A 15,832-nucleotide genomic window follows, 5' to 3' on the forward strand; every position below is an offset into this window, starting at 1 on the left:
TTTACTTGTAACTAGCAAGACCTTAACAGAGGCTTCTTTGGGTCATTATAACACTTAAAAAGCATTAGTAAAATGTTTATTCATCTCTGCAATGTGACCTATCAAAAGTTCACTTTGGAATGTGGTCTGAGGTGGCTTAACTGAGACACATTTCTCTACATACTTACAGCATTAGACCTGTGAGTGCTTCACATTAATGAGTAATTTTACCATCATTTCAATATGCCACACTGCATGGAGATGATTACCCTATATACTAATGTTTTATAAGTGTTATGAAAACTAAAAGAAGCCTTTATTAAGGTCTTGTTACATACGAGTAAATGAGTAATAGATGTATTTAAGCAGTACCTCAACTAAAGTGTTACTGGTGTTTAATTCTCTCTGATTTTTGTAGAAACAATTTGCCCAATAATGGACTTAAGAACAAATTTGACATTGTAGAAGGGTACCCTGTTATTATTGGCAATATAAAGGGTTTCAGCAGTGAAGTAAGTTTTACATGGTGATTTTCCTACCCATTGTACAAAAGAATCATAACAGTCTTGTGCATCCATTTATTGTCCACAGATTACTGGGTAATGAATGATAGGGCGATAGTTTTGCAGTAGAAATTTTGATATCTAAATTAAAGACAGATATAAAAAGGTTTTGTTTAGGTTTTTTCCCCCTCAATTTCTTTTTAGTTTCTCCTGATATACTGTACTTCCTGCACAGTAGTCTGTGCACGAATAAAGAAATCAGAATATTAAATGCAAGTTTCAGACCCTAATGATAAGGAATTTATCATTTCTTTAAAAAGCACTGAAACCCTTTTTAGAACCAATGGAATTTCTAATGTCCTGTAAAGTATGAATGGGATGCTTACAAATGTGATGGGAAGCTGTATGTAATTGTTATTTGAGGACTTCTAAAGATCAGGAATATGGGTTGGAGAAACCAAGTGCAGGTCAAGTTAAAAACTCACAACAATGCAGCAAAGTAATAACCAATTCAATAGCAAAAGCTTTACATTTCCAAAATGTACTGGTCATCATTTCAGTTATATCTCAAACAATAAAATGTGAATATTTAAAAAAAAAAAAGTACCTGTGTTATTTAGAATATATGGTCTAAGTTGAAAAGAGGCATCTTGGCTCATTTCTGATGTGATTTCTTTTTTTCTTTTTGTATTTAGCATTTGAAATTGACACTATGATCTTTCCTTTGCATTTTGCAATAGTCACCACATGTCTTGTTTTCTTATTTGTAAGTGTATGAAGAACACGAAAACAGAGAAAAATGGCAAAGCTTTGATGATATATTAAGGGAATAAAGGTTGAAAGCTACGATACTCATTTTAAAAACTATGCTGAATTGCAGCTGTTTTTATTTACAGTATTCATAATTAAGAAAATATCTACTATAACTTGTCTCCTTGCTATAACAAATCATTCATGAAATAAAATAACTGATGCGTACTTAGAAATAAATTGATCACAGAAGTTTTGGAACAGACTTTTTAACCTAAACTGGATTTATAATAGGTTAATTAAAAAACATATCTGTGAAAATGCATTGTATACTATTTTTTGAAGTGTGTATGTATTCCAAGTAATAAATCATTTACTCACAGATTAAAAGCTTTATTTAGAGCATTACAAGTTTATTTTGCATGTGGGATCTGCTTTTGGCATACTTCGATAAGTAGCTTTAATTATACTGTTTACATCATGGTGTATTTCTAAGAACACACTTTTTCAATCAATTGTGACACAACACCTTGTTAGCTCATTAAACCTATTTTTAATAATTACATGATTTGGAAATGATTTCTTCTTCATGGGCATGTAATCTAATGAAGAAAACACCACTGCTCTACCTTGATATGTTTCATGTTATTATTCAGAGGTTATTACTATCAAAGAAGTTTGAAATTGCAAGGTGTCATCTAGTTAAACAAATATTACACCCCCTACCAAACCAACATAAATTAGACTGTTGCAGGAGGCAAAAAATCTGTCATATTCAAGTAAGCATTTTCTCTATATTCCCTTCACAGTTTTAAAAAAGAGCAAAAATCATGAAATAAAGATGTTGAAAGTTCAAAAAGGTAAATTTAGAAATTTTTCACTGTGGAGTTTAAGACATTAGCTTTAACAATATATACACTCAATCAATTTTTGCAAAGTACAGTGTAAATCGGTTAAAACATTGTCCATCCCACACACACTTGTCACTACTAATATCATTTAAAATATATTTTAGACAAATCCAAATGTAAAATGATGTCATTAGTCACCTGCCTTGTGTTTAAGGAATAATGTTGCTTATTTTTCAGACATCTCTCCAAGTTCACGAAAACCTTTAACACCTGATGGGGAAATAATATCATTGCTCATATGATAACACAATTGAAACAATCCCATAATCTATAATTCAGTGGGAAAAAGTTTTTTTTTTTTGCTTAAAATCAGAAAACAAGTTGAGTTTTTTGTATGAGGAATGTTCAAAAAACTTCAATATTTCTTTAACATGCTGTGTATCAGAGTACTGTATACCTAATGTTGGTTTCGGTGCTCACATAGCAATCTGAACTGAATAGAGTAAGGGACATTTAGATTGATTGATATGAAAGATAAATGTAATTGTTAATTAACATGTGTCATTATAATGTGATTTATGAAATCTGGAAAATTAAAAAGAGTTTGTTTTCCCAGGTATATTTTCCATATTCCCCTTAGCTGAATAGCTGCATTTGTCTCTCATTGACTACATCCACTCTTCCACATTTTCATTTAACAACTGAGTTTTCATATCATTTATAAAGGAATGCCTGTTCACACTGAAATGTTCAAAAATGCATCTGACTGTGATCTTCATCTACACTGGGAATACACGCAGTGGTGGCAAACTCTGTGAATGGACTGTGTTTTGAAAAATTTAGAGCCCCATTAAAATAAGATTCTCTGGTGTTTTGTGAGCTTTCAAAACTATCAATGCATGCAGGACTCTGATAGCATGTTTGCAGCATAGATAAAAGAAAAAAATAGTTTAAACAGCTGAAGAGAATTGCCTCCATGTCACATGAAAAACAGTTGAAAGATAACAGTAAGAATGGGAGATGGCTGTCTCGTTATTAAAAACAAGGCAAATGTTAATGCGATTCTTAAGAAAAAGTTTGGCTCTATGTTTATTCACAAGATGATTGATTATAAGTAGGCCAAAGCAATCGGGACACATCTTGTACCAAGCAGCATTTATAAAATTTACTCAATAGAGGAAATTAATATATTTATGCATCCATCTGTATCTTTACTGCATTGTGCTTTTGTGTCTCACTGTCCCTTAATGTTGTGAGCTTGGCTGCATTTTACATCCATTCACTTTAAGCGTCTTGTTATTCATTTTAGTGCGGAACACGCTCCTTCTTACTGAACAGATTCAATTTAAGTAATAAATGTTGATTAGAGGCTGTCAGCTGAGTTATTTACAATCTGATTTTCATGGAACTATGAATTTTTCACTACAACTGTAACACTGCCAACCACCGGATTTATCACAAAACTGTAGAGACCAGTAATTTGCTTTTTTGCCCATGATTGCACCATTCAAACTGCAATTTAGATGCAAACAGGTATGCAACACAACAAACACCTTGGAGAGCAATTCTTTTCTGCCCACTATATTGGAAAATGTTTTTCTTCTGTGAAGGGTGACCGGTCAGTGAATGAGACCTAGAGTCCACTCATGGAAGGGCCACAAAATAAACACAAACTAAACAGCCATGATTATTATTTATGCCTATCCACACCAAAATGCTGGAGTTATGTTTTCAGAAGTATACAGCTCTGGAGAGCATTTTTAAAAGTCTACATTTTTATTGTGTGGAAATGACGGGAAGTGTGGACAAAAGGCAAAAATGTGCACAAATGTATTAGTTTTTAAAAGAAAATGCATTAGTGTGGATGAGCCCATTGTGAATACCACATTCATCTCAAGTTCAAAATTCAGAGAAATCATTTCCAGTGATCTTATTTATATTGCCAATATCCCCACTTGTCTATATGCTAATAATGACTGCCTCAGAACTTCAAATGTTATAAACCATGTAGTGCCATATATAGATAGTATATTTACATTCACAAAACTAACCACCAAATTTTAATAGCAAGCTAGAGTGCAAAATGCTACTTGCCATTTGTGATTAGTACATGAACTAGTATGGAATTCTTGAAGTGAAATGTAACCTTTTATTGTAGGTTTGTCTATATTAGCAAGCATTTTTTATATACTTTAAGTTCAAAAATGTGACTTGTGATAAGTTTGCAGTAATCTGTGATAAACTTTCAGCCTATTTTTGATGTTTTCATAATTTTCTTATAGCTTCAACCCAGTAGATGCTTCTTGTTTCTTAGAAATTATTAAATAATGTGTAACTGGTATGAGATTTGTAGCATATGTGAACATTTTGTGACTAGTAATTATTTTGAAAAGTTTATTCTAAAGTACTCTGGAGGATAAATGTCTTAAATAGCAAACATTCTATCTGTTGTTCGGCATATTTATCATGATATTTTGCACGAAGGCTCCTTATTTAGCCAATATTTAGTATTTACATTTTCAACAGTACAGTTGCCTACTGTCCCTTTTTACTTAACTTTCCTATGTGCTAAGCACAATATAGATTAGCTCAGCTTTCATCATCGTGAAGAATCTAAACTAATAATCATTTATGCTGTGTAACAGCTAGATATCAACGATTTCTGATTTAGGCACGTTTTTTTTTGTATACCAAGACAATAAAGAAATTCCAGTATGCTTCTAGTAATAATATATTACCTTCTAACAGAAGCCTTTTCATCAAAGACAGTTTCTTTCTGTCACATGATTATGAAAAACAACATGATAGAGAAACATCAGTGAGTGCAGCCATCTACAGGGAGCCTAGGGAAGAGAGACATGAGAATCTATCAGCAATAACTGAAAGTGGCAAGAAAATGATCCATTTTTTCCCCAGAGTAATTTCATGAATCAGTGGCTTACCTCTGTAAAGAGACATTTACAAAAATAAAATATTCAATAAATATTACTGAAATATACCAGTAATTACCTTCTTTAGTTTAAATCTGACATCTTCAAAGACATGAAAGTTGGGGTGACTGGCAATTTCAAATTGAATTGAGTATGTGCGTGAAAACACTGCCATCTAGTGCTATATCCAAAATTAGATTAATTAATTTTAAAATATTATGCTATGATGTTTGTGTTAGGTGACCCAGCACTGACTACCAGTTCTAGAAGAAACTCATCACTCTTTGTGAACTTCTTACCTTAATCAGGTTCTGCACCAATTGATTACCACCTACAAGAAGGTACAATGTGTGTACCTTTTAGAAATGTGTGTAATAATAATGATTAAATAATATGAGATTAATATTACAAATCTAGCAAATTGTTGAATTCATCTAGGGTACAAGCCACTACCAATGTGCAGAGATTTATCAGAGTTACCTTACCGGAGAAGGTGCAGCTGTTAAATATACTGTAGATATTTATGGTTACAAGTTAAATTAAAGCTTAGATGAACTTCATCATGATAAAGGTGAGAATTAAGCTGAACAAAATTAAAGAAGGAAAATGAAGAAAAACTGAATCTTTGAAACATGCACATTTGTTAAAACATAAAACAATTCAATCCACCATTAGTCCATGAAGTAAAACTACCAAGACAGCCACCATTCAAAAGAGAATTATTACCGAAAATGGGAGGCTGTTGACGCCACTTGTTGCTTTCAACCAAGTTATTTATGGTGTGGTGAATACATCTTAATTACGGTACATATGCTATAAACAAACATAATTTAAATCATCTGGTCAATAGGTTTTTTTTTTTTTTGAAGTTTTATTAATTTTATTGCAATCCATACAATTCAATCAATTTTTTACAAAAAGTAAAATTGAGTTAAGAACAAATCGATCCCCACCCCTGAGAGAGAGTGCAAGGCAAACGGCGTGAAATTTAAGGCTTGTAAACATATCTAAATTAATAAATTTGATAAGTCAATAGAGATGGATGCAGAAGACAGAGAAATACGGAAATAATTGGTTTCTCTCTGCTTTAAGAGCTTATTTTAAAATATTACTGATTAGATCCTGCCATGTTTTGAAAAAAGTCTGTACGGATCCTCTAACTGAGTATTTGATTTTTTCCAATTTCAAATAGTATAACACACCGGTTTCCCACTGACTTAAAAGAGGAGAGTTTGGGTTCTTCCAGTTTAGCAGAATAAGTCTGCGTGCCAAAAGTGTAGTGAATGCAATCACAGTTTGTTTGTCTTTCTCCACTTTAAACCCATATGGAAGAACCCCAAACACAGCTGTTAATGGGTTAGGAGGGATTGTGAGACCAAGGCTGTCTGAAAGGTAATTAAAAATTTTGGTCAGGAGTAATGTTAGGGGATTATCAGAGAAGGACTGGAACAGAAAATTTCATTATATGCAGATGATATGGTATTGTATATATCAGACCCAGAAAATTCTGTTCCTGCAGTCTTAACAGCACTCACAGAATTTCAAAAGATCTCTGGTCTCAGAATTAATCTGAATAAAAGTGTACTCTTTCCAGTGAATTCTCAAGCATATAATATTAAATTAGACACCTTACCTTTTATCATTGCAGAACAGTTTAAATACCTAAGGGTAAATATCACAAGTAAACATAAAGCTCTTTATCAACAAAATTTCGCTGTCTGCATGGAAAAAATTAAGCAAGACTTGCATAGATGGTCAACCCCTTTATCTCACACTAGCTGGAAGAATTAACACTGTTAAGATGAATATTCTTCCTAAGCTCCTTTTTTATTTCAAAACATTCCAATATACATTAACAACTCATTCTTTAAGTAATTAGATTCAACAATAACCTCATTTATTTGGAACTCAAAACATCCACGCATCCAAAGAGCGACCGTACAAAGACAAAAGGCAGAAGGCGGCATGGCTCTACCTAACTTCCAGTTTTATTACTGGGCAGCAAATATACAAGCAATAAAAACCTGGACACAAATAGTCCTTCTCTGCTAATCCCCTTTATCTGATCAGTATTTTGAAAATGTATTGCCAGTGGTTCAATGGCAATTGCAAACAGCAGCGGTGACAAGGAGCATCCTTGTCTAGTACCACGTTCTAGTTTAAAGTAGTCTGAGCAAATGTTGTTGATGCAAACTGAAGCTTCTGGGTTAGTATACAGTGATTTCATCCTGGCACAAATGTTTGGGCCAAACCCAATGTAGTAAAAAGGTATTTCCATTCAATCATGTCGAATGCTTTTTCTCCATCCAATGATAATAATATTTCTGGGGTGTTTCATTTAGTTGGTGAGTATATTACATTAAACAGGCGTCGAAGATTTGAAGATAAGTGTCAGCCCCTAATAAATCCAGTTTGGTCTTGTGATATTACCGAGGGGAGCACTTTCTCCATCCTTCTAGCTATAATTTTAGAGATTATTTTAACATCGCTATTCAGAAGTGAAATTGGTCTGTATGATGCACATTGTAATAAGTCCTTATTTTGTTTTGGAAAAACAGTGATTAGTGCTTGGCAAAAGGTTTGAGGAAGAGATTGGTTATCTCTGGCTTTTGTAAATGTTGCTAATTGGAGGAGAGCTAGCTGAGAGGAGAATTTCTTGTAAAATTCTGCAGGGTAGCCATCAGGGCCAGCTGCTTTCCCGCCTTGGAGTGACTTTATAGCATCTAGTAATTCTGATAACGCATGGGGTTTATTAGGTTCCTCCGCACTAAAAGTATCTATTTGTGGTATCTGTAATGTATCCAGAAATGCATTAGATTGTGTATTGTCTTCTTTAAACTCAGTAGTATATAGGGATTTATAGTAGTCTCTGAAAGTGTGCATTATATTTTTGTGTTCGATGATTTTATCTCCGTTCGTTTGGTGATTACTGAGATTGCGTGTGCACTTCTTGCTTGTGAATTTGTTGAGCTAAAAGCTTATTAGCTTTCTCTCCATGTTCATAGTAATGATGTCTGGATTTATAAATTAGTTGTTCAGTTTCTTTAGTTGTCAAGAGGTTTAATTCTGAATGTAGAGCCTGCCTTTTCCTATGTAGAGTCTCGCTTGGTAGTCTGGCATGTTCTTCATCTATTCTAGTAATTTCGCTTTTTATCTCTGCTACTTTCTTGGCTTCGATTTATTTCTGTGGGAAATATATGAGATAATCTGTCCTCTTAAGAAGGCCTTAAGAGTTTCCCAGAGTATTCCTGCAGAGATCTGGGGATGTATTTGTCTCTAGAAAGAATTTGATTTGTTTGGATATAAATTCTACAATTCTCGTCAGCTAATAGAAGCGGGTTGAGGCACCATCTGCGGGGTGAGTGTATGGGGCTTAGTAATTTTAGCTCCAAGATCATAGGTGCATGGTCAGAAATAACAATAGCATCGTATTTGCAAGATTTAATCATAGGCAAGAAGTTATTGTCTATAAAGAAGTAATCAATCCTTGAGTAGCAATGATGTACTGGTGAGTAGAAAGAATATGTTCTTGAATTTGGGTTTAAAAACCTCTAGGGTCTGATAAGTTGTGATCAGTTATAAACTTTGTAATTATCTTTGCGTGTTAGATGCGTTCCCCTGTGGAGAAGTCCTATCTAAAGTGGATTTAAAACACAATTAAAGTCCCCAGCCATTATAACTTTATGAGTGTTCAGATTGGGAATGGATGCAAATAAATTTTGTATAAATTCCTTATCATCAACATTAGGTGCATAAACATTTATCAAAATCATTTTACAGTTAGATAAGTCTCCCATGACCATTACATATCTCCCTTCAGGATCCAATACTACATCTGATGCTACAAATGGTACTGTTCTATGTATGAGAATTCCCACACCTCTAGTTTTCTTTGTAAAACTAGAATGGAACATTTGGCCAGTCCAGTCTTTTGCAGCGGAACTGATCCTTGCTTAGTAAGTGGGTCTCCTGTAAAAATACTATTTTAGCATTTAGACCTGTTAGGTGAGAGAGTACTTTCTTTCTCTTTAATTCGTGATTCAGGCCTTTAACATTCCAGCTCACGAAGTTAACTGTCCCATCATGGAGACACTGATTCTGAGTTTTTGATGTCATTTTATAGTCTTAACTGGAAGTGAGACAGCTTGCCTTAATTTCCTATTTCCCCAGAGTTGTTGCCATGCAGCTTATTATTACGTTGGTAGTTATAATTATAAAGATTAAAAGGAATAGGTATAGACCAAGCCTGCTCTCTTTCTCTCCCCTTAACCCCCACCCTCCTTTTGCCTCCCAAGTGAGGCTAAACCCACTTCACACAGTCCCAGTCCTCTGACATACCCAGAGACGAGCATGTCCAAAACAAAACAAGCCCACACACAGCGGTGTTTTAGGATTAAAAAATAGAGATATCTATTACCAATATAGTCTAAAAAACTGTGCACTTAGAATATATATAATCTTCAGCAATGTTAGTGTATTAAGATAATACACCCGGATAATAAACCTGAGGATGGTGTTAGAAAGTGGACCAGAATAAGCATAATAAGTCTTAATGCAATAATAGCAATAACAATAAACCAAGGGTGTGATTTTGAACAGTCTCGTTTAGGGTAGAGAGAAAATAATTAGATAAAAGAAAAAAAAGAAAAGGTAATTAAGCACAGTAAAACATAAACAGGTAGCACCCGAGTGTTAATGAGAATATATAATGATTAAAATCCGTATTTTAAACAATTAGATCAGACAGTAGATTATTAATCCTTGCCATATCATTAACGGCCATGACTCACTATTATGTATCAGAATAGTCCAGGGATCAGCTTTCTTAATTCCTTTTCTGCATCTTCCTTGCTAGCGAAGACATAGAATTGACCCTGCAATTCCACTTTCAGTTTGGCCGGATACAAAAGGCTGTATTTGACGTTGGCTTGCCGTAACCGCTGTTTAATGGTGTAGAAGGCTGCGCGTTTAGTAGCTGTTGCTGGAGAGAAGTCAGGGAAGATACGAATGTGGTTATTTTCATATATAATCTCTTGCTTGAGTCTGAGGAGTGCTATCACCTCTAGCTTAAATGATAATCTTTCAAAGCGAATAATAAAAGATCTAGGTCTAACGGTATTTGATTCGCGTACGCGATAAGCCGCTGCTATCTCAGAATCTTCTTTAACATCCTCCCCAATTATTTTAGAAAAAGTTCAGCTGCGAATTTCACAGGGTTTGGACTTTCTCGATTCTCAGGTAGACCTTCAATTCTGACATTATTCCTTCTGCTTCCATCTTCCAAAGCAGCCAGTCTATCTCAGAGTTTTTTGCATTCAGAGCTGACATTTACTGCTTTTTCTTCAGCACTGGCAGCTAAATTTTCGGCTGTTTCAATCCGAGTCGTGAATGTCTCCTTGACATCCTCCAGTTGATCAGCAAGTGCGCTCAGTTTAACCAAGTTTTCCTGAATGTGCTGTTCAATTTTACCCAGCATATCTTTAAAGACTTTATTATCCTGCTGCCGCATCTGTCGCAGCTCCTGTAGCAGCCTTTCATTTGCCTGTTGCAACTCCTGTCGCAGTTTCTCATTTGCCTTTACCCTTGCCTTCTCATTTGCCTTCTCGCTTTTTTTTGTTTAACTCTTGCATGAGCTCAGTGAACATCACCTTCAGTTCAGACAGTGCAATTGTGCTTTCTTGCACCTTTGGTGAAGCGGCAGGCTTTATTGTAGCCAATGTCCCCGCTGTTCGAGGCTCGTGTGGAGTAATTGAAACCGCGGACTCAAGGCCTTTTCCAGTTTCTGCCGATCTTCTCCAATCGGCGAGCTATCGAGACCTTCTTCACTCATACATTCGCTCCCCTTTTCGCTCTCAGCCGGCGATGATGTAGCAGACCATGGTCTCAAAGAGTCTGTACTTTCGGCCATCTGATCCAGGTCTGTCTCTGAAAGGCCGTATCTAGAACTAGGGCTTGCTGATCTTAGCTTGGGTGCAGCTTTAGTTTTCAGTTCTTCTGACCCCTTTTCTTGTTGGCTATGTTTATATATGCTTACATATACTGTAGCAGTGCCCCTCCGGTTGAATAAATACAGGATATCTCAGGATAATAAGCAGATAATATGAAAAATATCACAGCTTCTAGCGGAGATCCACTTCAGACGTCCATCTCTCGCAACGGACGAGACCAACTCGACTTAGTTTACTAAACAAAACTGAACTCACAATATTTCTTTACTTTGCAGCCTGGATGACACTGGTAATGTTTCATTCTTAAAACAATAAAGGTTGAACTTGACTGTCAGATGCAATATCGGGGTTGGTCTACGTATGATTCCATTTTCTGTATAATATAGAAAAAGTAAGGTGCTTTTTGATGACAAACCACAATGAACCTACATCTTTGTAGTAATAAAAGCTTAATCTAGAATGAACACATGCAGTTTGCACAGACACCTGATTACCTTCACAGTCATCCCAAGTTCATCTTCCTGCTGAATGTATAGATGCTGGATGTTGCTGATGCATAGCCCCAGTGTCAGTCTGGCAGCTCATGCTGCAGTCACGCCATATGTTTCAGTCCAGGAAACATAATAGTGCGATGGCAGCTTCCACCTGCAGCTTGTCACTTCATTATGCAAACAACTCTCCACACAAGTGTTTAGATCTGGCAGTGCCATGCTTACGGTGTATGTGCCCAAACAGAAGAAGTCTGACTGCATTCTCCGTTACTCGCATGGCACTGCCAGATGTAAACACCTGTTTGGAGAGTTACTTGCATACTGAAGTATATGTAGCTGTAGGTGGAAGCTGGCGTTGCAGTTTTTGTAACTGATTTTTTCCTAAATAAGGAGTGGCATTGCACTTGTACTTTGTCAGCATGCATATGTCAATCAAACACAGGAAGCTCTGTAGTCTACTTGTGACTTTTATGCTGCAGGAAGATAAATAAATAAATATATGTAAACAACATTCAATGTGGCATTTATATAAGTAGTATATAAATGTTTTTAATATAAAAATCATCAAGAAACATAACTGCAAACAGACCTTTGCACGATACATTCACTGGCAAGATAACGCCCAACCTGTTGCTGCATCAAAACAGTGCCACCTTTCACCTTTATATGTGGTGCAGCTGCATCATTCTTATGTGTGAATGGACGTTTCTTGCGTGGAAGGCTTCAGTTTTCGTTCTCCAATGTAGAACCCTCAATCTCATCTGAGTTCACCTCTGTTATAGCATGCATTTATTTGAAAACAGCAGTGTCAGATCAGGGGAAGCAGGAACGTGATGGAGAGAATAAAACTGAATTAAATAAATAAAAATAAAAAAAAACGCTAACCTTTACAAGTACCATAAGTTTACACCAGCTGTTACAGAGTTGAATCAAATGCATGTTTTTAATTCTATAATAGTAACATTAAGAGCAGCTCACTACTCAAAACAGTAAATCTAGGAAGTGCCCAGAATTGAACCGGCAAACTCTTGATTATTAGTCAGCAGTTCTTACTGCTGCACCACTCAAGAGGTTGTATCTGTGTCCTTCCCTAACCCGATTTCTTTTCCTTCATTTTTATTCTTGAATAAAAGTGTGCTTGTTTTGTTATACTGATACCGTTTGTGAAAGTGTTTGTTATTTGGATTTCAGTTTTCGCACGTTATACACTTCATCAAACTTTGTCATTAGTACTATAACATTAAAAAAGTTTCCGTTTTAGGTATGTATTCAACATTTCATGCCTCGCATTTCCTGTCATCCTACATTTACCTAGACAGTTATAAACACAGAACACGCATGAAATGCATGTGTTTTAAATAGCAATATATTATTTACCCAATACAACTCTAGGAACTTCAAACCCAACTAAACAGACTTGAGCTGGGAGAAATTTTTGTCCCAGTTGAGCTGCGACAGTTGGAGGGGTGGGAATGGGATAGCAGGCTGCTTGTGCTGATTGACATGTTTGCAAAACAAAAGACGCTAATGGAGAGGTGTGAAGGAATTTAAAGTGGCCCAGAATTACGACTTTTTTCATAGGCTTCAGGGATTCTACTGTTAAATTGGGGGAGAGGGAGATCTTCAATTTAGAATTAATACAGCTAAATACTACATTTTCAAGGGCAGCAGACAGAAACAAGGAATGAAGAATAATGTGAATACAGTCGGCCCTTGTTTATCGCGGTTAATCAGTTCCAGACTGTACCATGATAAATGAATTTCCGTCAAGTAGGATTCTTTATTTATAAATCGAATATTTTCACAGTTAGGGTGTAGAAAACCTGTTTACAACCTTCTAAATACGTTTTTTAACACTATTAGAGCCCTCTAGACATGAAATAACACCCTTTAGTCACCATTACATTTCTATATTAGACAAAATAAGAGAAAATAAGACATTAGATGTTACAAATATCATATTTCCAGTAATCCCTCCTCGATCGTGGGGGTTGCGTTCCAGAACCCCCCACGAAAGGTGAAAATCTGTGAAGTAAAAACCATACATTTATATTATTTTTATATTGTCACACTTGGGTCACAGATTTGCACAGAGACACAGGAGGATGTAGAGACAGTCACTTTAAAACACTGCAAACAAACATTTGTCTCTTTTTCAAAAGTTTAAACTGTGCTCCATGACAAGACAGAGATGACAGTTCCATCTCACAATTAAAAGAATGCAAACATATCTTCATCTTCAAAGGAGTGCACGTCAGGAGCAGAGAATGTCAGAGAGTGAGAGAGACGGAGGGAAAAGCAAACATTCAAAAATCAATAGATGCTTTTCGGGCTTTTAAGTATGCGAAGCACCGCCCGACAAAGCAGCTGCAAGGAAGGGGACAATGTGAAGGTAGTCTTTCAGCATTTTTTAGAGGAGTATCCGCATCCTCCAGGCCAGTGTGTGAGCAGACCCTCTACTCACACCCCCTCTGTCTGGAGTAGAGAATGTGAGAGAGAGAAAAGCAAACAATCAAAAATCAATACGTGCTGTCCGGGCTTTTAAGTATGCAAACCACCGTGTGGGAAGCATATCATATATCATTGAGGATTTTTATTTAATAGTAATACATGCTCTGATTGGGTAGCTTCTCAGCCATCCGCCAATAGTGTCCCTTGTATGAAAGCAACTGGGCAATCCAACTGAGGAAGCATGTACCATAAATTAAGACCCATTGCCCGCAGAAATCCATGAACCAGCAAAAAATCCGTGATATATATTTAGATGTGCTTACATATAAAATATGCGATGTGCGGAGTGAAGCCATGATAGCTGAAGCGCGATATAGCGAGGGATAACTGTATTTCATTTAGAGCTTTGCAACTTTAACCACCCAAGTTTCTTTTAAATAAATGTACTCTATATGCAATGTAACAGCCAGTCTTTTCCACTGCTCCCTTACCCTGTTAAATTGAGTCTACTGTAATGAATGCATTTTTTCATTTTTTTCCCTACATTTTCAGATTCATCTGTTTTTGCATTTTGCATAAATGTGTGACCATCATTTATACATTACAACCATTTCCATTTTCATTTTCTAAGATTATTCTTTCACAGTATATTGTAAGATACTCTTAATTATGTCTAAAATTCTTACAGTCTTGCATGTCTTCTCTTCTAAAACTGTTTAATAATGAGAAATTCTGTCAGGCTAAAAATGTAAGTGATTTAAATCACCGTTATTTTTCACTGACCGCCTCGCGTAAAAAACCTATTGTTGTACAAAATATTATAAATACCTTTTACCTCAGACCTTTGGGTATAGAGATTTTATCAACCTCAAGTGGGAATTCTACTTGTAATTAGTAGTGTCTAATTAAGAAAGTCTGTCACTATTATGTTTGGTGGCTCCTAACCATAATGCCACTATCATAATCATTTTTTTTTTTTCCTGATTTCAGGTTTATAAAACTTGCATATGCAAATAGAAGAGACACACAATGTTCATATGCAAGTTTACATGTAAAATTCAGGTATTATAAAAGAAACATTAATGGGCAATATATTTAAAGCAACTCTGACCCATGCATACACAACATGTTGCAGAAACTTGGAAATGTCAACACCGTTTGATCAAGTAGGGAAATGTAGCCAAACCAGATAAATGATGTCTTGTACATATAATAATTAATATAATTGAGCCATTATTAAAATGTCCGTTGAAGTGACATATTAAACTGGAAATTTGATGAATGTGATGTACAGACTATTTTAATTCCTTCTTAAGAGAGCCAATGTTGTTGTGTTGCAACTGAAGAACTTTTTTTTTTGCCAGTTTATATCGGCTACTTGTTGTTATTTCTCAGGAAACTGGCTAAAACGTCAGGAATATCTACATGCGGCTTTGAAACAACCACCCAGTGGCCCAGCCTGTGGTCCCGAAAGAAACGCAGAGAGAAACTGAGAAAAACACATTTTGCAAGCTTTCAGCATGCACAGCTGGGCCAGGCTTCCCCATATGTAGCAAATTTCTTTAGACCTTTCTGGTTAATACCCAGCATCTCCCTGGATAATACAGATGTAAACTGTACAGTATGCCAAGAAGGTATCACAATTTTACATATCTAATCCACTGCAAATTCCTCTTCTCAATCTCACTAGTTTTCATAGAAGGGTGCGCCCAGCATCCCTGCATAGAAACCTTATTTCATATACACTTGTGATCTTATACATTCACTAAATGCCAAGGGTCTGTGACCACAGGTGAAGACAGGTATATAGACTGGTAAATTTCCATCTTCACTACAGATATTGCCCCTTCTTCACTACCATGGTCTGCTGCAGCATTCGTAAAATTACTGCTGTGATTTTTTTGGGTAATCTCAGGATCTTCTCTAACT

The 15,832-nt window shown here is 35.8% G+C and overlaps 1 protein-coding gene across 6 annotated transcripts in view; it reads left to right on the plus strand.

Moving 5' to 3' along the window:
- The window catches only part of utrn (utrophin), a 513,264-nt gene that overhangs the window by 335,767 nt on the left and 161,665 nt on the right, over nt 1-15,832 (plus strand). The gene's annotated exons all lie outside the window — the stretch shown is intronic.

This window comes from Polypterus senegalus, chromosome 3, assembly GCF_016835505.1.
Source record: "Polypterus senegalus isolate Bchr_013 chromosome 3, ASM1683550v1, whole genome shotgun sequence".
Taxonomy (NCBI): domain Eukaryota; kingdom Metazoa; phylum Chordata; class Cladistia; order Polypteriformes; family Polypteridae; genus Polypterus; species Polypterus senegalus.